This window comes from Pongo pygmaeus, chromosome 10 (genome assembly GCF_028885625.2).
Source record: "Pongo pygmaeus isolate AG05252 chromosome 10, NHGRI_mPonPyg2-v2.0_pri, whole genome shotgun sequence".
NCBI lineage: Eukaryota > Metazoa > Chordata > Mammalia > Primates > Hominidae > Pongo > Pongo pygmaeus.
This window is the reverse complement of record NC_072383.2, coordinates 88457116-88482199: the sequence shown is the minus strand read 5'-3', so window position 1 is coordinate 88482199 and position 25084 is coordinate 88457116. Positions and strand designations below refer to the sequence as shown.

The 25084-nt window shown below is 33.5% G+C and overlaps 1 long non-coding RNA gene across 1 annotated transcript in view; it reads right to left on the bottom strand.

The window, feature by feature from the left end:
• Positions 1 to 17596: 17596 nt before the first annotated feature.
• LOC129010401 (uncharacterized) overlaps positions 17597 to 25084 on the bottom strand; it is a 190286-nt gene continuing 182798 nt past the window's right edge. Inside the window, exons 7-8 of the long non-coding RNA XR_008492990.1 lie at positions 19158 to 19232; positions 17597 to 17615 (exon numbers count right to left, since the gene is read on the bottom strand). This is a non-coding gene — a long non-coding RNA (uncharacterized LOC129010401). The remainder of the gene's footprint in view (positions 17616 to 19157; positions 19233 to 25084) is intronic.

Sequence of the window (25084 nt, the reverse complement as noted above, 5' to 3'; positions counted from 1 at the left end):
CTCTCTTGAGTAGGGATGCTGGGGGTGATAGTTATTGGTCTCCACTGAAACAGATAATTGCCTTGGACATAGGCAAGCAATTCTATACCTGCTGGCATATTATTTAGGTTTCTGTGAATATTTATCTACAGTTAATTGTCTTTTAACTTCTCAATAAAGGAGACCCTTGCTGTTCATTACAATAGTAGGGACCAAGAGAAGTAGATGGTACTGAAATCAGAGACACCTGAATTTGAGAGTTTCATTAGAATAACAGAACACAGTAAAAAATCACTTACAAGATTAATTCTCAAACTTCATTCAAGAAGGAACTAGAAAATATGTTAATAAGAAGCACTGTGATAACAAACGAGGATTTTCCAAATTGACCTAGAGGTAACAACAATATAAGAAAAATTTTAATATATCACTTTTAAAATAATAAAAATGATTTCCTTTCCTAGAATGACCCAAACTCTAATTTTGTGTCTGAGGCTCATAAAACTAATCATAATGAATTCATTTAGCATGATTATGGGATGTGGTACAGCTCTTCAGAAGAAATTTTGTTCTATTATAATTTTATTCCAGAGCATTATATCATTAAAGTGAAATATTAATGATATTTTTATTACAATTGTCAAGAAAATTATGGACAGGATTCCAAAAACACAAAAGCTTGGAATTGTTTTAAAAACCTACATTTTTAAAATGTACTATTCAAAGACTTTCAACTTCTTAAGAAAATAATGTATAATGACTCTCATTTATCCTGGGTATTTATTATTCCACAATTATATAAATGCTCAGTTGAATCAAAGAGCAGCAGTAAAAGAATTTATATGAAAGATTAATTAGAACAGAATATTTCCCTTTGGAACAATTCTAAAGGAGCTCGGTGTGTTCATGTTCATTTTAATTAGAATGTTCACTTTAAAAAAAGTAATACTTTTTTTACAACTGTATCTACCCTGAGAAAAAGAATCCTTTCAAATCACGGTTCTTTGGGCGATATTAAAGTCAGGTTTTGGCTTCCAAATGACTATGTGTAACCTAAACCACGAAAATGTGTCTTGTTTTAAATTCCCATGGACAAAATTAGTATGAGTCTTGAACCACTGTTTCCTGTGGAAAATACTAGCCCACACTGGGAATAAATTTTCCCCTAAAACCTTGCTGGTATTATGGAACAATTTTGACAATAGTCTTGCTAGTAAGTAAAGATTTTTTATTTTTGTTGGTTTATTATTATTTACCACTACAAAGTTCAGTAAAGTCATTACCTTAAATTTTGAATGAAAATTTATTCAAAAACGTATTTCAATAATAATAGGCTAAGGGAATTTTGTGGCAAAGGTTTATTTTTCATAATTATTTTTGTATTTCTTTTGTCTTTCTAAGAGTATAGCTAACAGATGAATACAGTAGGTAGACTAAGTAGGTAAACTTTAATAATGGAATGTTTCTCCCAAGGAGAGAAAGTTGGCCTCAAGCTTAAAAGAAAAATATATACACATCAATAAAGTCAAAACTTGTTGATGTATACATTTCTGACTTGCTCAGAGTTCTTTTGTCTAATAGCACAAAAGGCCAGAATATAGCTGAAATTAATAAGGAAAAAAATAAAGTATTGTAGTTGTCACAGAATTATTTTACTTAATCACACATAGTCAAAGGGCACCATCTCAGGACTTTTCTCATGGTTTTTTTTCTTTTTTTTTTTTAACTACGTTTTTCAAACACAGCTCAAATCATGCTGGCGTTACATTATCTGGGCTATGAAGAATCCAAATGGTGATGGGTGCCAGTTTTCCTGTTGTCCAGGATTGTAGAAAAAATGAAATCTCTAGAAAAGGAATCCCAAACAACAACAACAACAACAAAGGCAAAAGAAATTTGAGTCCATTTAATGCAAAACCCCAGTGTTGCAGATCTTCTCAGTTCATGGAAACATCAATCTTCTGCCGAATTGTACAGTATAGTATTAGAATATGGTCAAAAGTCTTGTTTAACAGTTTTAAGAGTACATGAGATGATAGTTATACTGATACGACTGAATAAGCTCCTATCTTATTTGACCCCACTGAAGGTAACATGTGAAACTCTAAGTAAAATATTTCTTAAAACATTATTTGAATGCATGAGAATAAAAAAATAGGCAGATTCTGGAGGGAATTTGAAAGTTGAAAGAATGGATTGCAAGAAATGAGCTGATGGTTTTTATAACATGCAGCACTAAAATGCCATAAAAATGCCAATAGAAAATCTGTAGTTTTTCTGACTTGAAGATTTAGATAAATCAATTTATCAAAAGGAAAATGATGAGGAAGTCCCAGAAAGAAGAGTCATAGAGAGTTGGAATTTCAAATTTTGTGTTTAAATCTTCCCAATTATCTGACCAATAAGCCATACATGCATAGAACAGATTCAAAACATTCCAGGTAAAGATTTTTAAAAATGTACTGTGATCTGAGCTCCCACCTACAAAATAAAGTTTGTAATTTGATTCCTAAAAAGTTACTTGCCCAGTAAGACAAGAACAAAAGTACTCTGAAGAAATACATAGTATAACAGAATCCATAGTCTTCATAATATAGCATCAAAATACCTATGATGCAACCCAAAATTATTTGACATATGAAGATTCAGAAAAATGTGACAAATCCCAAAATCTGAGTTGTTTCATGAGGAAAGACAATCAAGACTACTATGAGATAACTCAAATTTTAGAATTACAAGGCAAGAAGTTTTAAGAATTTCTTATAACTATACTTATTGAGGTAAACGAGGAATGCTTATAATGAAGAAACCTCTGTAGAGAAATATAAACTATATTAAAAGTGGAAATTCTAGAATTGCAAAACACAAAAGATAAAAGAAATATTAGCTAGATGGGATTAATAACATAATGAGGATGACACAGGAAATAATTCCTGAATAGAAAAATAAATTAATAGAAAATATTCAACCTGAAGAATGCAGAGAAAAAAAGAGAGAAAATTAGAAAGCTCTAGTGCCCTCTCGGACAATAACAGAAAGTCAAATAGAAATGAACACTTCAATTAAAAGGTGGAGATTATTAGAATAGATTAAAAAGCATAAACAAATACTGTCAATAAGAGATGCATTTTAAATATAAAGACAGATAGGTCTAGAGTAGGTACCTGGCAAAAGATATACTATGAAAATAAACTTAAGATGGATGACTGGTCCAAAATAATATCAGACAATGTAAGCTTTAAGATACATAGTATTACCAGAGAAAAGGGAGGGCTACATCACAATGATAAAATGGTCAGTTCATCAAGCAGAGAATAACCATAAATGTGTAAATACATAGTAATAGAGACTTGAAATTTACAAAGATAAAATTGAAAGAATGAAAAGGAGAAATAAGCATGTCAAAAATCATAGAAGGAGATTCCAGCAATTAATAGAAAAATAACAACAAAAAAATCAATATATAGATATGGGATATGAACAAAGCTGTTAACCACCTTGACCTAGTTGGTACTTATAGCTCACTATACCCTAGAATTGCAGGATCATTCTTGTTTTCAAGTGTACATGGTATATTTGTTGCGACAGAAACATATGCAAAACCATAAAGCAAGTCTCAATAAATTTAAAGAAATTGAATTTGTAAAGTATGTTTACTGGCCACAATGAAATTAAATGCAAAATGAATAACAAAAATTATCTAAAATAATGCCAAGTATTTAAAATTAAAGAAAACACTTCTAAAAATCAACTGGTCAGATAAGTAATTAGGGGAAAATTACAAAACATTTTGAATTTAAGGAGACAAAAATACAGTTTATCAAAAATTGATGATTCAGTTAGTGTTTGGAGTTAAATTTAACTGGAAATGTTTTTATTAGTAAAGACAGCAGGTCTAAAATCAATAACCTATGATTCCAACTTAAGAAGCTAGAAAAAATAAAAATTCTGAAATTTGATTATTTGATAAGATTGAGAAGATAAATATACAAGATAAAAAGACAGAAGACACATTACCAGTATAAAGAATGAAACACGAACTATCAGTACATATTCTATAGAAATTAAAAGAAAAATAAGAGAGTAGTACAAAATTGTTATACTAACATACTTGACAACCTAAATGAAAATGGCAAATTATCTGAAAAAATACAACTCACCAAAATGGTTACAACATGAAACAGAAGATCTGAGTATCCATATATCTATTTAAAAAATTATTTTTTTATCAAAATTTTTACCGAAAAGAAAGCTTCAAGCTCAGATACATTCAATGTTGAATTCTAGCAAACATTTTAAAACTAAGTATCACCAGTTTTATACAAACACTATCAAAACATAGAGAAGACAATAAAGCCATTATTTAAAAGTTCTAAACCAATATTCCTCAAAAATAGTTGCTACTTAGCAAAATCATAGCAAACCGAATCCAGCAATGTATAAAAGGATAATGCATCATGATCAAGTAGAGTTTATTCAAGAAATACGATGCCAGTTTAACATTCATCAACTTAAATTTACCACATTAATGGACTAGACAAAAAAATACACGATTATCTCAATAATGCAGAAAACGCATTTGACAAAATTCAACATACATTCATGGTAAAGACTCTCACTAAGCAAGCCATGGAGGAAGCTTTCTTCAAATTGATTTAAGAAACAAAACATAACTCTCAGGTAACATCATACTTTATGGCAAAAGATTGAATGCTTTTATTCTAAGTTTGGTAGTAAGGCAAAAAATGCCTATCCTCATAAGTTATATCTGACATTGTACTAAAGGTTCCAGTTCTTGCAATATGGCAATAAAATTAAATAAAAGTCATAAACATTAGAACAGTTTTTAAGTGTTACTATATAAAGTTTTGCATAAAAAGAAAACCATACAGTTGGTGTGCTTTCATATAAGGCTTGTCCATGATTCAGCATAAAGTTTTGGAGGTTGATTCATGCCCATATGTATATCAGTAATTTGTTCTCTTTTATTGCTGAGAAGTATTCCATTGAATATACCCACAATGTGTTTATCTTTTATCTTACTGATGGATAACTTTTCCAAATGTTTTCTGGATTTAGCTATTTCTAGATTTTTGGCTATTATAAATAAAGTTGATATGAACATTATTAAACACATATTTTTGTGAAGACATATTTTCCTTTCATTGCTTTTGTGATGAACTTTCTGATCACAAGTTAAATGTGTGTTTAATTTTGTTCAAAGACTTTTTCCAAAATTAGTTGCTCTTTTATACCAATAGTCTATGAATTCTACCTGAATCAAAGTTCACCAACTTTTGGAGTTGTCAGATTTCTCAATTTTAGCCATTTTCCTGAATTATATAAGGGTATCTCATTGTGGTTTTAATTTATTTTTCTCTGATGATTAAAATTTAGAGAATTTTTTCATGTGTTTGTTTTAAGTATTTATCTCCTTTAATGAAATCCCAGTGAGCTTTTTTATAGAAACTAACAAATTGATTGTACAATAAAAAATTAAAAGACCTAAAATTACCAAAGCAACCTTGAAAATGTAGCTAAATATATTTGATAATGTAACATAATATAAATAATAATAAATATAAGTAATATGTGTTGGCAAAAAACTAAAAATTTTGCCATTGGGTGGGTTGAGGGTGGAGAATGAGCAGGAAAGGGAATAAGGGAATGTTCAGGGTAATTATAATATTCTATAAGTTTATAGGGATTTGAGTTGCATGAGTACATACATTAGTAAAAAATCAGCAAATGTACACTTGAGACTTGTAGATTTTGTTGCATATAAATTTTACCTCAAAAGAAAAATAAATAGGAGAGAATAAATATGCTGACATATTTGATGGGAAGTATACTGATGTCTGTAATTTATTATGAAAGAAACTAAAATTAAGAAGCCTTAATTGTCAAACTGATGGAGGAATAGATGAATCAATACATGTTAAAGATCATATCATAAAATGGTAATAACAGAATCTACACAGGTCGGGGGTAGTTGAATTCTTATAAAATCATTTAAACATTGCTGTAGATGAGAATTTTTAAATACTTTTTGGAAAGCAAAGACATGAAATAGAATAACACATTTCTAAAATATTTCAAATAAAAGTAGAAAATATTAATTTTGGCACTTCAAGCAGCCATTTTCCATCTCTGAAAATTCAACAATGTAGAATAACTTATTTTCCTTTATTGGTAGCTAAGTAAAGCTGTTTTTCCTTATTAAAGAGAGAATATTTTCCAAAACAAATATTTCTTATTTTTTTAACTTTCTCTTGTTGAAACATTTTCTTAAATAGATTATATTCCAAAACAGCTTTCAATGGAAAATGACTTATGTAACGTTACCTGCTGTCCTACAATGTGCTTATTAAAACATCATCTGCGTATATTTTTAATGCTTACAGAATCCAGAGTGATTTCCCTTTTCAAAAGCACTAAAATTGGTTATTTGTGCCTACCATGTTTTTAAGTCTTACTCGGGTTTTAGCAATTTCATTAATCTTTTCAAAAACCTGAATATTTTTATTTTTGTACTGTCTATTGTATATTTGCCTTTTATTTCATCAATTTGTACTTTTAACATTATTATTTTATTTCTTTTGTTTTTTGGGAGGGGGGAAGTTATTTTTCTGTTCTTTCCCTGACTTTTTGAGATAGACAGTTAATTGTGTCTTTTCTTTTCTTATATCTTATATCTGCATTTAGATCTATAAGTTATTGTCTAAGCTCTATCACTCATGGTTTTATGTTGTATTTTCATTTCATTTGGTTTGAGATATTTCACTGTGATTTCCTCTTTGCCCAATGGGTTTTTTAAAAGTATATGGCTTGATTTCTAACTCTGCCACTGTGGTCAGAGCACGTGCATTGTTTTATTTTAGAACTTCAGAAGTTATTTATTACCCAGCTTTTCTTTTTTTAAACCATAATTAATTTAACAAAGTCTAAAGTTAAATACTATTTTAGTCCCCATGCCACACAATATATTTTAACACTAATAACTCCCTGCATATTTACATGATATTGTTTTTCATTATTTTAGTGTTCTTTTCTTACCGTACAAACTAGAGATTATTCATATTTTATACAGCAATGTCTGTTAAGGTTTCATTCCAATTAACAATTTTATTCACTGATCATTAATTCTTGTATTTCTGACTGCCATTTTGTTGGGCTTTTTTTCTTCTTCCTGAAGTTATATTCTTCAAAATTACTTTATATAAGTAATTGGTAGGGAAGTCTCTCTATTCTTATTCATCTGAAGATTTAATATTTGCACTAATTTGGGGCAAACAAACATTTCTTGCAAGAACACAAAAAGCACTATCCATAAGGAACCAGAATGATAAATTTAATTTCATGAAACTTAGAAACTTTATCAAATGTTTAGCAAAAGACAACACTGTGTAAAAATATGAACAACAGAGCACATTCAAAAACATGTTTGCAGTCCATGCAACCAGCAAATATCCAAAGTATTTTTTAAAAAGAGGAAAAGCCTACAAATCAGTAAGACAAAGACTTTCCCAAAAGATGCAATAACATTTCCCAGAAGAGGATCTCCAAATAAATATAAATACAAGAAAAGTTGTTCAGCCTCATTTGGCATTAATGAACCATGTTAAAATTACAAAGCAATACTACTATACTTCACAAGAATAGTGAAAAGTTTAAGGTAACAATACAAATGGATGGCAATGATTTGGAGCATTTAGAACACTTCCACAATCAAATGGTTTTTGCAATTTTTTATATGCTGGTTTTACTCAAATGTAATTGGTTATTTACAAAATGCAAAATGAAATTTCAACATTACTAATAGAAATATTATGTGTATATATACTATAAGATATAATATATGTATATATGCACACACGTATTGTGTGTGTGTGTGTAGTCTGACCTATTAGGGAGTGGAAAGTAAAGACATTAAGAAAATGAGTCAACCAGACAATATTTAGAGGCAAAAAAGGTAAATTTAGATCCATATTTCACTCCAAATACTATAATAAATTCCAAATGAATTAGAGAACTGAAAGGGTTTTAAAAAACAAACAAATTTTTGAAGAAAAACATAAGCAATTTCTTTCATAACTGGAAGTTGGAGAAAATATTTTAAACTATGTCCAACATCAAAAAAACAAACAAAAAAAGATTGATTAAAAAAATTTACAAGTTATTTTTATTGCCTATGGAGGAAAAACACCATAGACAAAGCAAAAACAAAATAATTGAGGAAAAATGTTATCTGAACCTTGTGTGATAAAGTTAATTACCCATTTTTTTAATTCTTAAAAATGAAGAAGAAATAAATAAATTGATATAAACATAGGGAAAATATATGGCAAGGAAATTCAAGGAAGAAAAAATGAAAATGATTCTGAATCACCTGAGAAGGCAATCAACTATTGTGATTGTTAACACTGAGAGTCAACTTGATTGGATTGAGGGATACAAAGTATTAATCCTGGGTGTCTGTGTAGGTGTTGCCAAAAGAGATTAACATTTGAGTCAGTGGTCTGGGGAAGGCAGATCCACCCTTAATCTGGTGGACACAATCTAATCAGCTTACAGCGAATATAAAGCAAGCAGAAAAACATGAAGAAGAGAGATGGGCCTAGCCTCCCAGCCTACATCTTTCTCCCATGCTGGATGCTTCCTGCCCTTGAACATTGGACTCCAAGTTCTTCAGTTTTGGGACTCGGACTGACTCTGCTTGCTCACCATCTTACAGACAGCCTATTATGGGACCTTGTGATCGTGTAAGTTAATACTTAATAAACTCCCCTTTATATATATCCTATTAATTATCTAAGAGAACCCTGACTAATACAACTATTAACAGGAAAATACAAATTAAATTGTGTACAAATTCCTATTTGTCACCATCAGATTAAAAAAATTCAAGTTTAACAACATCTGTGTTGGTCATGGATACAGCCAATGTCATATATTTCGGATAAAAATATAAAGTAATACAACTGTTATGATGGAAAACTTGAAAACATTTAGCTTGCATAGCTAAAAATATTTCATTGTGCACTTTGATCCAGCAATCTTATTTCCAAGCAATAATCCAAATTGCCATTGGCTACAAAGAAAAAGAAAAACCTTTTACACACAATAGTCGATTATGGCATTATTTGCAGTAACAAAATATTGGAAAGAATCTAAATGTCTAGCAATAGAGAACTGGATGAATAAACTATAGTACATTCACACAATAACATTCTATACCACTATGAAAAGTAGGGAGGACAATTTTTATTGACATGACATGATCTTCAGTATTTTTAAGTGAAAAAAGCAAAAAACCAGATGAATAAGAATAATATATTAATGTTTTGAAAAGAATGTAAAGAGACACAAATGTGGATGTGCATAGGTGCTTATATTTGCAAAAGGAAATCCTACTAAGGAAAACCAAAACTAAAATGACTACATGTAAGGACATGGAAAAATAAGAGAAGTCATGAGGAAAGAAGACTTTTCTTAAGATACCTTGTTGTATGCTTTTATTTTAGAAGCCTAAAAATGTTAGCATATTCCAAAATTAATATACAAGAAAAAAAGCAAACCCTAAGAATGAAAAACAAATGGAAATAAATTAACTTAACCACATATCAAGTTGACATCATAGCCAAATGAGGCAAAAAAATGTTTCATATCATTTGGGAGCATAGTAATTTGACTAAAAATTTTTGATAGGATAATTTTCATAAACAAATAGAGCTTTAAATAAACTTGAAACTTTACTAGTTTTAATATGATTTTATGCGTAGTTGCATAAAGTTTATAAGTAATTATGCTAATGTTAAGAATGTTATTAGGAGCAAAGATTTTCTGTGTAAGACTTTCAGTGTAAAATATGGCTGACTAGAGACACTGGACACCCACCCTTACCAGAAAGAATCAAAATTATGAATAGACAACCATACCTCAGATAGAACATCTAGGAGAAAACACTATAGTTCAACAGAGAAGTCATGGGAAACACCTAAAGCACAGGAGGAGAAAAAGCAAGCAGCCAGCTCCTCCAACATCAGCCAGGAGCTCAGAGGGGCTAGGCATTTTAGGGGAAGCATAATTGAGAGAATGTCAGCAGTCCACATTTCCACTGTAGACTGCAGCAATCCAAACCACGAGTGGGCTCCTCTACCCACCTGAACTCTGCTGCAGAGAGCAAGAGAGTCAAAGCTGTGTTCTAGGACCATGGATGGCAATCCCACACCACAGCCACCACCAACACCAGTGCAGGCCACTTAGGACCCAGAGGGTCATTCCACAACTGTTACTGCCATTACCCACACCATGCTGACTTCCTTCCCAAGGACCAGGGAATCCACTTACATGCCCAGCCCACAGTTGCCGATACCAGTATCCAAGCACACCATCTGAAGACCCAAGAATTAGCCCACCTGGTCCCACTAACACCAGCACCAGCATATGCCACCCTGGAGCCCAAGATCAGGCAAACTCTGCCTATTGCTGCCACTGCTTCTCAGCCCAATAAAGATGGGCAAGCCTGGCATCCCTGTCCCAAGGAAAACTTCACCATGACCTCCACTAATAATTACATCCTAAACCATTGAGGAAATCACAGATACCACTGATGTTGTTTACAGAAAAAGGAATTATAAGAAATTACACTACCAGTTGCACCCCAAGTTAGTCAAAGTGCCATACCTTACCAACGCTATTGAGGCATCCTCAAGAGAAAATTCTCCCCGATAAAATCAAATTAAAAAAACTGAAAGAAGCAACTATTACACCAGAGGTGTAGACATCAACAGAAGGACACAGGAAGCATGAAAATCAGGAAATATAACACCTCCAAAGGAATACCATAATTCCCCAGAAACAGATTCCAATTAAGAAAATTCATGAAATCCTAAAAAAGAAATTCAAAATTGTGAAACTAAAGAAGCTCAGGGAGAAACAAGAGAATTAAAACAAATATACAAAGAAAACAATTGCAGAACACTTAGGATATGAATGAGAAATTTACCAAAGACACAGATTTCAAAGGAACTACACACAATTCTAGAAATGAGGCATTCCTTGAATGACATACAAAATACACACAAAAGCTTCAACAATAGACTAGGTCAAACAAAAGAAACAATCTCAGAACTTGAAAACAGATCTTTTCAAATAACCCACCCAGACAAAAATAAAGAAAAAAGAATTTAAAAACTGAACAAATTCTTCATGCTATATGGAATACCATAAAGCAACCAAATATATGTGTTATCATCGTCTCCAAAAGTGAGGAGAAAATGGAAGGTTTTCAAAACCTGTTCAGTGAAATAATAGATTAAAAAGTACCAAGTCTAGCAAGAGATTGAGACATCCAGATACAGAAGACCCAGTATTCCTAAACAGTACAATGCAAAAAGGCCTTCTCCATGTCACATTATAGTCAAACTGCATAAAGTCATTGACAATGAGAAAATTCTAAAAACTGCAAGAGAAAAGCATCTACTCACCTATAAAGAGCACCCATCAGATTAACAGTGTACTTCTTAGCAGAAAACTTATAGGCCTGGAGAGAATGGGAAGATATAATCAAAGTGCCAAAAGAAGAAAACTGCCACCCAAAGATACTATATTCAAGAAAATTATCTGTAATAAATGAAGGAGAAATAAATTCTTTCCCAGAAAGGCAAATGCTGAGATAATTCACCACCGCTAGACCTACCTTACAAGAAATGCTCAAGGGAGTCCTAAACCTGAACGTGAAAGGATGCCAGTTACCATCACAAAAACACACAACAATATAAAACTCACAAACAAAGCAAACACACAAATTAGAAACAGAATAGACTCAAATGGTACCACCACAGAAAATCAACCAACCACAAGGACAAACAGTAAGAGAAAAAGACAGGAAAAAGGAGTATAAAAAACAACCAGAAAATAATTAAACCATATGACAGGAACAAAATGTAAGCATCAATATTAACCCTAAACATATAGGAATTATATTCTTCACTAAAAAGTTTTAAACTGGTTGGATAAATTTTTTTAATGATCCAATGGTATGCTGCCTACAAGAAACTCACTTTGCCTGTAAAAACACATATAGACTCAAAATAAAGGGATAGAAAAAGATACTCCACACAAATGGAAGCCAAAAGCAAGCAGCAGTAGCTATACTTATATCACATAAAACAGACTTTAAGTCAAAAACAGTAAAAACCAAAAAAGACAAAGAAGTTCACAATATAATGAATATAATGATAAAAATACCAATCTATCAAGAAAACATAACAGTTCTAAATACATAGGCAGTCAACACTTGAACATGCGTATTTATAAAGGAAATATTACTAGATCTAAAAAGATATACTACAATACAATAATGTAAGGGTCTGCAACACCCCGCTCTGAGCATTAAATAGATCACCTAGACAAAAAATTAACAAAAAATTAGACTAAAAGTGAAATTTATACCTATGGACCTAACAGACATTTACAGAACATTTATCCAACACCTGCAGAACACATATTCTTCTCATAAGCACATAAAACATTCTCCAGGACTGAGCATATGGTAAGCTACAAAATAAGTCTCAGCAAATTTTAAAAAATTGAAACCATGTCAAATGTCTTCTCAAACCATAATAAAATAAAACTAGAAATCAATTTAAAAAAATGAAATTTGGAACTATGCAAATGCATGGAAATTAACATGCTACTGAATGAAGAAATTAAAGTGGAAATCAAAAAATTTCTTGGAATAAATTAAAATTTAAAAACCAACATACCAAAACGTGTGTATCTCAGCAAAAGCAGTGCTAAGAAAAAAGTTTTTGGCAATAAGTACCTACATCTGAAAAAACAGAAAGACTGCAAATAAATAATTGAATGATGCACCTCAAGCAACAAGAAAAGCAAGAACCCAAATTAGCAGCAGAAAATAAAAGACCAGAGCAGAATTAAACAAAATAGAGACTAAAAAATTTAAAAGGATGAACAAAATTAAAAATTCTCCAAAAACATAAAAAATTGATAGATCACAACTAGACTAATTAAGTAAATAAAAGAGAAGACTCAGATAAATAAATTTTGAGATGAAAAAGTAGACATTAAAACTAATACTACAGAAATAGAAAAGATTTTCAGACTCCATTAGGAACAACTCTATGCTAAAAAATAAAGCCTGGAAAATCAAGAGGGAATACATAAGATCCTGAAAATATGCAATCTACCAAGATTAAATCAGACATAAATAGAAGATCAGAACAGAACAATAGTGAATAATGAGATTGAACCCATAATAAAAATTCTCACAACAAAGAAAAGCCCAGGATATTGGATTCACTACAGAATTCTACCAAATGTTTAAAAAAGAAAAAAAAGAACTAATATCAATCTGCCTCAAACTATTCAAAAAAATTAAAGTTCTTCCTAACTCATTCTATGAGACCACCATTATTATGATACCAAAACCAGAAAAGGACATAACAACAAAAACTACAGGCCAATACCCTTGATAAACATAGATGCAAAAATCCGCAACAAAATACTAGCAAACCATATTCAAAAGCACATCAAAAAGATAACACATGATCAACTGAGATTTCATTGTTGATACAAGCATGGTTCAACATATACAAATAAATAAGTGTGATACATCACATAAACAGAATGAAAGACAAAAACCACATGATCATCTCAATAGATGCAGAAAAACATTTGACAAAATTCAACACCCTTTATGAAGAAAACTCTCAATAAACTAGGCATAGAAGGACCATACCATAACATAACAAAGGTAATATATGACAAACTCACAGCTAACATCATACTGAATGAGGAAAACTTTAAAGCCTTTCCTCTAAGAACTGGAACAACACAAGAATGTACACTTTCACCAATTCTATTCAACATAGTAATGGAAGTCATAGCCAGAGCAATCAGGTAAGAAAAAGAAATAAAATGTATCCAAATTAGAAAGGAGAAAGTCAAATTGTTTCTCTTTGAAAATGACATGATCATATATCTGGAAACACCAAAAGACTCCACCAAAAAACTCTTAGAAATGATAAACAAATTTAACATATAAAAATTAGTGGTGTTTCTATTCACCAATAATAAAATAGCCAAAAAAGAAATCAAGACAGCAATCCCATTTATAATAGCTACAAAAAATAAACTTAACCTAGAAGTAAATTTAACCAAGGACATGAGAGACATCTGTAAGGAAAACTGTAAAACACTAATGAAAGAAATTGAAGAGAACACAAACAAATTGAAAGACATTCCATGCTCATAGATTGCAAGAATTAATATTGTTAAAATGACCATAGTGCCCAAAGAAATCCACAGATTCAATGCAATTTCTATCAGAAAAGAAATAAAGTCAATTTTTTCAGAAATAGAAAAGAAAAACCCTAATATCTGTATGGAATCAAAGAGAGTCTGAATAGCCAAAGCAATCCTGAGCAAACAGAACAAAGCTGAAGGCATCACACTATCTCACTTCAAAATGTATTACAAGGCTCTAGTAACCAAAACAGCGCGGTGTTTGTGTAAAAGCAGACACATGAATATCTTATGTGGACAGTCCTGTACACCTCACTATTTCCTTGATGTATGAGGCAGAAAACAGTTTTAGAAATAGCCTTAGGAAGCAGTTTGAAAAGATTATTCATAGTCCACAAATAAACAAACAAAAAGAAGCAGACACATAGTCCAATGGAACAGAATAGAAAACCCAGAAATAAATCCATATATTTACAGTCAACTGATCTTCAACAAAACAATCAAGAACATACATTAGGGAAAAACTGGATAACCTCATGAGGAAGAATGAAACTGGACCCCTATCTCTCCCCATATACGAAAATCAACTCAAGATGGATTAAAGACTTAAATGTAAGACCTGAAACTATAAAAACACTAGAAAAAATATAGAGAAAACTCTTCAGGACATTAGGCAATTATTGTACAGGTAAGACTTCAAGAGCAAAATCAACAAGAGCAAAAAGCATAGACAAATTGGACTATATTAAACTAAAACAGCTTCTGCACAGCAAAAGTGACAATCAACAGAGTGAAGAGTCCATCTGTCAAATACGAGAAAATATTTTTAAGTAGCTGCTCTGACAGGAGATTATATCCAGAATATACAAGGAACTCAAATATCTCAACAGAAAAAAAATCCCATTAATAAATAAGCAAAGATAAATTTCCACATAACCAGAGAATTCTCAAAAGAAGACATACAAATGGCCAATAGATATGTTAAAGAAAAAAAAAAAAAAGCTCAACACCACTGATCACAAGTGATATGGTTTGGATCTGTGTCTGTCCAAATTTCATGTTGAATTGTAATCCCCAGTGTTGGAGGTGGGGCCTGATGAGAGGTGAGGTGATTGGACCATGGGAACAGTTTCTCATGAATGGCTGAGCACCATCCCATAGTGCTGTTCCTATGATATAGTTCTCATCAGATGTGGTTGTTTAAAAGTGTGTGGCACCTCCTCTCTCTCTTTATTGCTCCTGCTCCTGCCATGTAAGATGTCTGCTCCTGCTTTGCCTTCCACCATGAGTAAAAGCTTCCTAATGCCTGCCCGAAGCAGAAGCTACTATACTTCCTATATGGCCTGTGGAACTGAGTTAATTAACCTCTTTTCTTTATAAATTACCTAGTCTCAGGTAGTTCTTTATAGCAATGTGAAAACTGACTAATACAATGAAGGAAATACAAATCAAAACCACAATGAGATTTCATCTCACCCTGATAGAATGGCCATTATTAAAGAGACAAAAAATAAGAAGATGTTGGCAAGGATGAAGAAAAAATGGAACTCTCATAAGCTGTTGGTGGAAGTGTAAGTTAGTGCAATTGCTATGGAAAACAGCATGGACATTTCTCGAAAAGCTAACAGTAGAACTACCATGTGATCCAACAATCTCACTGCTAGATATCTACCCAAAGGAAAAGAACACAGTATATCAAAGAGATGCCTGTACTTAGATGTTTATTGCAGCACTATTCACAATAGAAAAAGTATGGCATCAACCTAAGTCCTCAACAACAGACAAATGTATAAGACAAATGTGGTATATATACATAATGGAATACTATTCAGCCATAAAAAAGAATGAAATTATGTCATTTGCAAAAATATGAATGGAACTGGAGATCATTGTGTTAAGTGAAATAAGCCAGGCAAAGAAAGAAAAATACCGCATGTATTTTTCCAAGACTGTGAGAGAACAAATTTATATTGTTTTAATCCACCCAGTTTGCAGTACTTTGTTATAGCAGCTCCAAAAAATCGATTTCCTTGTTCTTATTTCTGACCCACAAAAGTGAAGATAATAAAGGTTTGCTGTTTCAAGATGCTATGCTGAGTTTTAGACTAAATTGTTATGCAGCAGTAGATAACTAATACACATATTGCTTTGAACTATATAAATGTGTGACAGTTCCAAGAGTAAAAGGTAAGGGAATGATACACAAATTTCAAAGTAGTGTTTACTTGTAGGAGGAAGGCAGACATGAGATAGAGGGGAATATATTTAACTGTAGTGAAGATATGCTAGTTCTTTTTTGCTTGTATTATTTTTAATTGACCATAATAATCATACATATTTATGGGATACAGTGTGATATTTCAATACATGTATACAATATGTAATAATCAAATCAGGAGAATTAGAATATTCAGCACCTCAAACACATATCATTTCTTTGTGTATGGGACATTCAAAACCTACTCTTCTCACTATTTGAAAATATACAATAAGTTGTTATTAATAAACTGTAGAACAATATAACCTATTCCTCCTATTTAGTGGTACTTTTGTATTTGTTAACTTACCTTTGGCTATCCTCTCTCCCCCTACCATTCCCCACCTCTAGTAACCACTATTCTTCTATTATACTTCTATGAGATCTACTTTTTAAGCTTCCACATAAAAGTGAGAACATGAAATATGTAAGATATGCTAATTCTTAAATTTTCGGAGGGTTCAAAGGTGTCCATCTTAATGTTATGCTTTATAATACAGATATATTTATCAATATCATGTTGATTATGTCAATATTAAATTTAAAAAAATGTAACTATGTCATTTAGAAAAATTAAAAAATTTGATAAAGAAAATAACAAATCCTCTCTAGCCACCTACTTTGTTTATAAAATAAAACTTGCTACATCTCAATTGGTTATTGCATATTGATTCTGAGTACCACAGAAATTAGGCACCATTTCTTATTCATAATGTGCCAGCCTGACTGAATTCCAGATACTTTAAATATGATATCCGGAATGATTACCAAGATGATAATAACCAATAGTTATTTTTATGGACTCAATGTTTGTGTCCACCCAAAATTCATGTGTTCAAGCCCTCAACCCCAACATGATAGTATTTGGAAATGGGGCTTTGGGAAATCAATTAGGATTAGATGATGTTATGATGGTGGGACCCTGGTCTGATGGAATTAGTGCTTTTATAAGAAGAGACACCAAAGAGTTTCTCTCTCCCCCTCCTTCTCTCCCTCTGCCCTCCCCCCACCATTTGAAGATACAGTAAGATAAGAGCCACCAACAAGCCAAGACGAGAGGCCTCATAATAAAACCTACCTTGCCAGCATTTGATCTCGGACTTCCGAACTGTAAGAAACAAAAATTTCCATTGTTTAAGCCACACAGTCTGGGATATTTTGTTATAGCAGCCTGAGCAGACTAAGGCAGTTATCGTTAGCCTACACATTATAGATGAAGATGCTCATGCTCAGAGCGGGATTTGGCCAAGGCAACATATTCACTGTCACTGGAACTCCAGCTCAGATCACTCATCAAAGCCAAAGGTCCCCATGGGGCCCTACCCCGGAACCAATATTCAACTTGACGGTGCCTGAAGCATGACATTTCCACCTTTACTATCATAGTTTATCCTTAATTTTGGAAACATGAGACATCATTTTATACAACTGCAGAACAAGTGTAGGAGGATTCCTGGGTGGACTTGGATATTAAATATACTTGGCCTTTTCTGACTCTTCCACCCAGGACCAGAGTCATGGGCATGCAACCAGTGCAGCCACACATGGCCTAGAACTAGAAAGAATCTCTGCACTTGGAGTTTAATACTTTGTGGTCACCATCTTGAAATTCCTAATAATAATTTTCTGTTGAATTTGTGTTTTGTAAGTGAAATCCAATGAGACAATGGAACATGATGGGCTTGGAGCCTTGACTACACACAGTTTGGCATTCCAGTCCCTTCCACCTTCCTGGAATAGGCTTTGAATAATACACTTCCACACATCACTCTAGCAACTGCTGCGAGTCTTTGCCTTTGTGGGGTGTTAGAAAGGGTTGAGGTCAGATATTCATGTCCTGAACAGCAAATTATAAGACAAGATGTGTGTGACAGTCTATGTCTGCTATGCAAATATCCCTGTGCTCCAGGAAGGGTGATACTAGAGCATGTAAAAAACACAATGACAGGCCAAGGAAGAGACCTAGGAAGAAAGAAAAACGCTTTGTATTTTGAACAAGGAACCGTGCATTTCTATTCTGCACTCAAGATTCTATGAGTCTCTGATTTAGATTTTCTAGTGCTAAAGGAGACATGGTTCTGTCACATAGAAGATATTCAATTCCAACAGAACAGATTGCATTCTAACTTCTGTTTTGAAAACTCTTTGTTTGTATACATGAGTTTCAGCTCTATCATTTGAAGCTTACACTTTCCAAATGGACAACCAGGAGGCAGCTCGCCAAGATGAAGAACATTTTATCTATTTAATTAGTGCCGGTTGCCAAAGGTTTCACATTCTCTGCCACTTCCAGACCAGGATAGTGTACTTTCTGGTCTTCTTATTCTTGGATTGGAGCATTGGACTTATTTTAGCCGATAAGTAGAAGATTGAAATAAAGTGCCACTTACAGGATAAGTATGTGTCATTGTGATAGCTCTCTTTTCTCTGTCACGGCAACCAGCAACACATAAAACCATGGTAAATCGTATTATTGTGAAAATAATTGTCTGTCTCTTACACAGTCCCTCCTTAAAGTCCCCTTCTTATTAGAGGATTAGAAGTCCTCCCTAATGACATCAAGCTTGAGCTGAACAATAGCCTTGTATCAGTGAAATGTGAGTGGAAGTGATGTGTGCCCCTTCTGAGAAATAGCTTTAAGATGACCTACTTCGTTCAGCTGTTCTTTCTTTTTCTTCCAGGATATTATCATGCGCAGATTCAAGGTGCTCCTTTAGATTGGGCCCTGGAATGAAGACAAGATGAAGCAGATTATAGTTGGCTAAAATAAGACATTAATGTGAACAAGAAATAAACTGGTTTGCTGTAAATTACTGAGATTTTGAGGGTGATTATTACTGTAGCATAATTTAGTGTATACTAACTGATATGAACAGAGTAGTCATTCCACCCACCTGGATTTCTTAAGATCAGAGTCCAACTGGGGAGCCATGACGGATATGTAGCATAAGCAAGAATAAGTCCATGTTATGTTAAATCACAGAGATTTCGGTTGTTTATAACTTCTGCACAATCTAGACTAAACCAATGGTTATATAATACATGATGTAAATGGCAATACTTCCATTTTAATAATGCTGCCTTATGAGAAAGTAGAAATACCTACATAAACATAATTATATACAAGAGTTTCCAAAGAAATGACCTACTATCATTCCACAGGAATTTTCCCAGTGATTTTAAATTGTGCAGCATAATAAATAGGTAATTTTCTTTTCTAAATGAAATCAGAGAAGAGAAAAGAAGAGAAAGGCAGAGGATGACACAGTATATCACTTACAGTAAGGATAAGTAAATACTACTTTGTGAAATTTTGTTTTAATTGTACATATATGAACAAGTGTGTATGCATGACATTACAAGGTAAAGGGTATTTCTTACTGGGGATCATGGTAACGCTTGAAAACACTGGTCGTGGATTAGGGTATATTTAGACTTTATGTCTGGGAAAATTACAAATTAATAATTTTTTTTCTTCTTCTGACTTGATTTCATCTTCTAAACATTAGACAATGAATATGTACTAATTTTGTCAAAAAATAGAGTATATGTAATTTCATGTGCATCTTAAGTTTTTGATTACTACATTGCCATTTAGATTTCATCCCTCTTCTCCTCCAACTTCTCCTCTCTCCCCAATTTAAAAAGTAATGTTCTTGTTTTTTCTTTTATGAATGAAATGCTGCAAAGCATATTATATATCTTTAGTCTGTCACTTACCATGATATTGCCCTCTGACAGCATTTATACTCAGGTGAAAAGATTCAGAGCTAGCTACCTAGAGTAACAGATCTCTAACTAGATGTGATAACTCTATCTATTGTGTTCAGATCAGTGGGAAAGAATACAGTGGAGTTACAGCTTATCTGCCTGCAATCACCCACATCTTTCAACTGATATCTATGCAACAGTCCTAAAAAGTTAGAAAGTTATCATTCGTGTCTGTTGCAACAAAAACTTGCTATCATTATCATCATCATCATTATTTTGCTTGGATTGGTGGGCTTAATTTTTATAAATTCGTTTATGGTTAAAAAGAAAACCCTATTCTCATTTGCATATAGTAATCAGGTGCTTGTTCTACTGCATTATCTGAAATACAGATATTAAAAGATGCCAGCATATATTTTTTTAAAAATTGGTCTTCAAAAGAAACTAACCAGAAAAGCACTGACCCTCAATTACTTGGAAAAACAAACAGATATGTTAGTCTGCATACTATTGAGAGATGTTTTATGTCTAAATATTGGATAAAAGAGCCAAGTGTCATGTCATAGAGGCAAGAGAAATGAGGAAAGAGATAGGTGACTTTTTTGCAGCACTAGAAGCAGTGAAGTGGTGGGTAATAAGCTGTGTATATTGGTTGTTCTATTCATAGCTAGGAATATACACAGGGAAAACAAATCCAGATACACAAAGTTGCAACGGAGCCATTCCATTGGACCAAAACATGCCTTCACAGCCTTTATGACTTTAATATACCTTCAAGAATGTTAAAAAAAATTCCCATATAGATTACTTTTTCCTTTGAGGGGAGGGCATGGAATGTAGTACCTTATTGGTTCATAGTCATCGCTACAATCCATGAGAAATTGTTTTCTGCACTTCTCATCTGCCCACATAATTCAGCACTCTATTTAAACAATCTCTCTTTCCCCACTTGGAGAAGATCCTTGAGTCTTAGATTTGCCTTCGAAGCTTTCAAGCAAGTGATGTATTGAAAAGATACATTGAATGCTGGATTAATCAGGACAATTTTGACTGCAAAAGACTGAAAGTCAGCCGTACTCTGAATGGGCGCTGGGGGGCAGGCAGGTAGAAGCCACTTATAGGCTCAGGTTTGACTTTGACTGACTGGATTCAGCATTTCAAACATGTCTCCTCTTCTTTGGTTGTGCTTTCCACATGGCAGGCCATGCATCTGCAAAATGACTTAGCAGCCCAGGGGTGCTATCTGGCCAGTTTAGTAATACCCTCAAGAGTGTTCTTTTTCCTTGATACTTTCTGCAACTGTGGCCTCGCTTAGGTCCCATGTGCTCTCAAAACAATTACTGTAGCTGAAGGTTATGATTCTGTCATTTACCAGGTCCATCATCCCTTTGACACCGAATGGCTTCAGACCCTCTTGAAGAACATGTGCCAAGATTGGGGGCTGGTGATTTACCAAAGGAAAATCCTGTTGTTCTTATCAGAATAAGGGCAACAATAATACTAGATGTCCTCCACAGTTACTTACAACATTTGAGGCACTGTTTCATCTCTGATTACTCTATTCCACAATCAGCTTGACACTAGCATTCTTCTCTGGATGAAAATCAAGACAAATTTGGCCAGTAGCCCAAAGACCCTTAGAATCAAGCAGCTGGAATAGAACTTTCTCTGGCTTGATCCCTTCAATTACCAATAAAAGGACTGAGACCAACAGAGGTTAAGTGACTTACCCAAAGTTATAGACTTAATCTATCAGGGCTGGGCCTAGGCTTCTACATCTTTTGACCTCCAATCCTCAGTCTTCATCTTTACATTATGTGCAGTTATCACAAAACCACTGGCTAATTTGAGGGGATATATTGGAATGGAGGCTGACAACTGAAATTTTCATAGAATTGGTGAATATTAGATGTGGGAGTAGATGGGAGCTAGACAGCTTTGGGAGGCCAGACAACACAAAGCACATAAACTATCACATAACAAGAATCATCTGGCTCATACATGGCCATTAAGATAAGTATATTTCAGACATTTTATGCCCCAGTGTCACTTGCTCTGCATTCACAGTTCTTGAAGAAAGTTTCCAGCTGAGCAAAGGTAAATCATTTTCCTTCTCCTAGTTGTACCAGGCAGATGGAGAAAGAATTTTGGCCTTTGGACTTCCAAAGGAGCTAAGTTATTTACATCTGGATTTACCATTCTGTAAAAGCAACACAAACTGCAGGTGGGGTGGTTCCCCAAAGGAAGCCGAGGTATATACTGGGATATATGCTGGGGGCCCTCAATCCAACATACAAATGTCCTTTAAAAGGAAGTGTATGAAGAAATAACAAAAATGTCTTTGGTATCATTATAGATCAAGAAATCAACACTGTCAACATAAAATAAGGAAGCACCTCCCCAGGAACTGACAACTTACGTGAGATGGACCGGCTTTGAATTCTTCCTCAAATTCCTTTTATTGGAATTCTAGGTGTGGCATTCAGCAATTCATGTACAAAGAGAGGATTAGCAAAAGCAAAGCTTAAATGAAACCACCCTATGCACTCTTTATTTTTTCTTAGAAGGCTTAAAATATTTTGCTTTGGCTACCAGAAAATTTTATTGAGCCCCTCTTTTAGTTACACGCACATACACGCATGGAGTTGATAACACTACAGCAATGAGCAAAAAAAGTAATCAGACTGGTAAAACATCCTCCCATCTTAATAAACAGTGTACTCAAGTACAATATAAATCATTTGTTTTCACTGTATTTGCAGAGAGAAGATAATACACATCAGGATTATGCTCACTTCATTACACTGGAGTGAATCTTTTCCTGTCCTTGATAATTGCCATTTCAAGGAGAATTCTTTTTGTTATTTTTTTTTCAATTTTGTGTGTGTGTGTGTGTGTGTGCATGCACATGTGTGCTTCCTATAATAATTAAAGAGCTAAGTAAGCAGCTGAATAAATAATAGAAAAGGAACAGAGCTTTATTAAGCTATTTCATAAAGCTTACTACTGATTCCTTTTCTGAAGTTAAATCATATTAATGTATCACAATCCGCATGTTTCTAAATTCCTGTTGCATCACAGAAAATGGCATTCTGATGAAGGTACCACGCACCCCACACTGGTATGTTCCTGAGGCAGCTGAAGGCTAGCAATTCCATAACCATAACCGCCTGATGTTAATATCCTAAGCCAGTCTTTAAAGGCTTCTTTGCTTGCCTGTCAGCTGCCCACCTCAGGGAACAGGCAGCATCCCATACCCTGGCAGCACAAGTGAATTTGTCAGCTCCAGCAAGTGCCACATTCGGCATTCTCTGCCACAGCCTGTGCATGCACATTGTTCTTTGGAGAGCTTTGCTCTGGTTCTTCAGTCCCTTGAAGGCAACTACAGTTCCGATCATTACCAGACAAAATACTCAGAGAGTGAACAGAGCCTTCTGGAAATGCAGATATCTCACAGAATACAACTCCAAAGAATGGCTTTTTGAAGTAATGGGATACAAAATCCAAATTCTAAGTATTCAGCTGAAAAAGAGCTAAATACTGACCCTTTATTCATTGGGCCTCCAATTTTCATTCTGCACTACTAAAATATAAACATTGTTTTAAAAGTAAAATATTCATTGTCTTCTATAGTTACCACCTGTAGGGTGTTTTAAGAAGAAATTTCAGAAACCCTATGAAGGAATCCAAGAAGAAAATGCATTGGGAAAACATGCAAGGAATTTATTTACTTTAGGAGCAAAAGCCTCACTCAAAATTTTTTAAGTTTTGGAAATTGGATAAATAATTATTTAGTTTAGCTCAACAGAAAAACTATTGTCCAGTATATATTTTTTAACCTTTATTATAAGTTCAAGGGTACATGTGCAAGTTTGTTACATAGGTAAACTTGTATCATGCGGGTTTGTCGTACAGATTATTTCATCATCCAGGTATTAAACCTAGTACCCACCAGTTATTTTTTCTGATCATCTCTCTCCTTCCACCTTCCATTCTTTGATAGGCCCCATTGTCTCTTGTTTCCTTCTATGTGTCCATGTGTTCTCCTCATTTATCACTCACTTATAAGTAAGAACATGTGGTATTTGGTTTTCTGTTCCCGCGTTAGTTTGCTAAGGATAATGGCCTCCAGCTCCATCCATGTTCCTGGAAAGGCCATGATCTCATTCTTTTTAATGGCTTCATAGTATTCCATGATACGTGCCACATTTTCTTTATCCAGTCTACCATTTATGGGAATTTAGGTAGATTCTAAGTCTGTGCTATTGTGAACAGTGCTGTAAATGAACATACAGAACATACACATTCATGTATCTTTATGATAGAACAATTCACGTTCTTTTGGGCATCTACCCAGTAATGGGATTGCTGGGCTGAATGGTAGTTATATTTTTAGTTCTTTAAGGAATCACCACACTACTTTCTACAACGGTCGAACAAATTTACAATTCCACGAACAGTGTATTATAAGCATTTCTTTTTCTCCACAACCTAGATAGCACCTTTTTAAAATTTTTTTTTTAATTTTTAATAATAGCCTTTATGATTGGTGTGAGATGGTATCTTATTGTGGTTTTGATTTGCACTTCTCTAATGATCAGTGATGTTGGGCTTTGTAAAACGGGCTTGTTGGCTGCATATGTGTCTTTTGAAAAGTGTCTGTTCATGTCCTTTACCACTTTTTAATGGGGTTCTTTTTTTTTTCTCTTGTAAATTTGTTTAAGTTCCTTATAGATGCTGGATATTAAACCTTTGAGAGAAGCATAGTTTGCAAAGTTTTCTCCCATTCTGTAGGTTGTCTGTTTACTCTGTTGATAGTTTATTTTGCTATGCAGAAACTCTTTAGTTCAATTAGATCCCATTTGT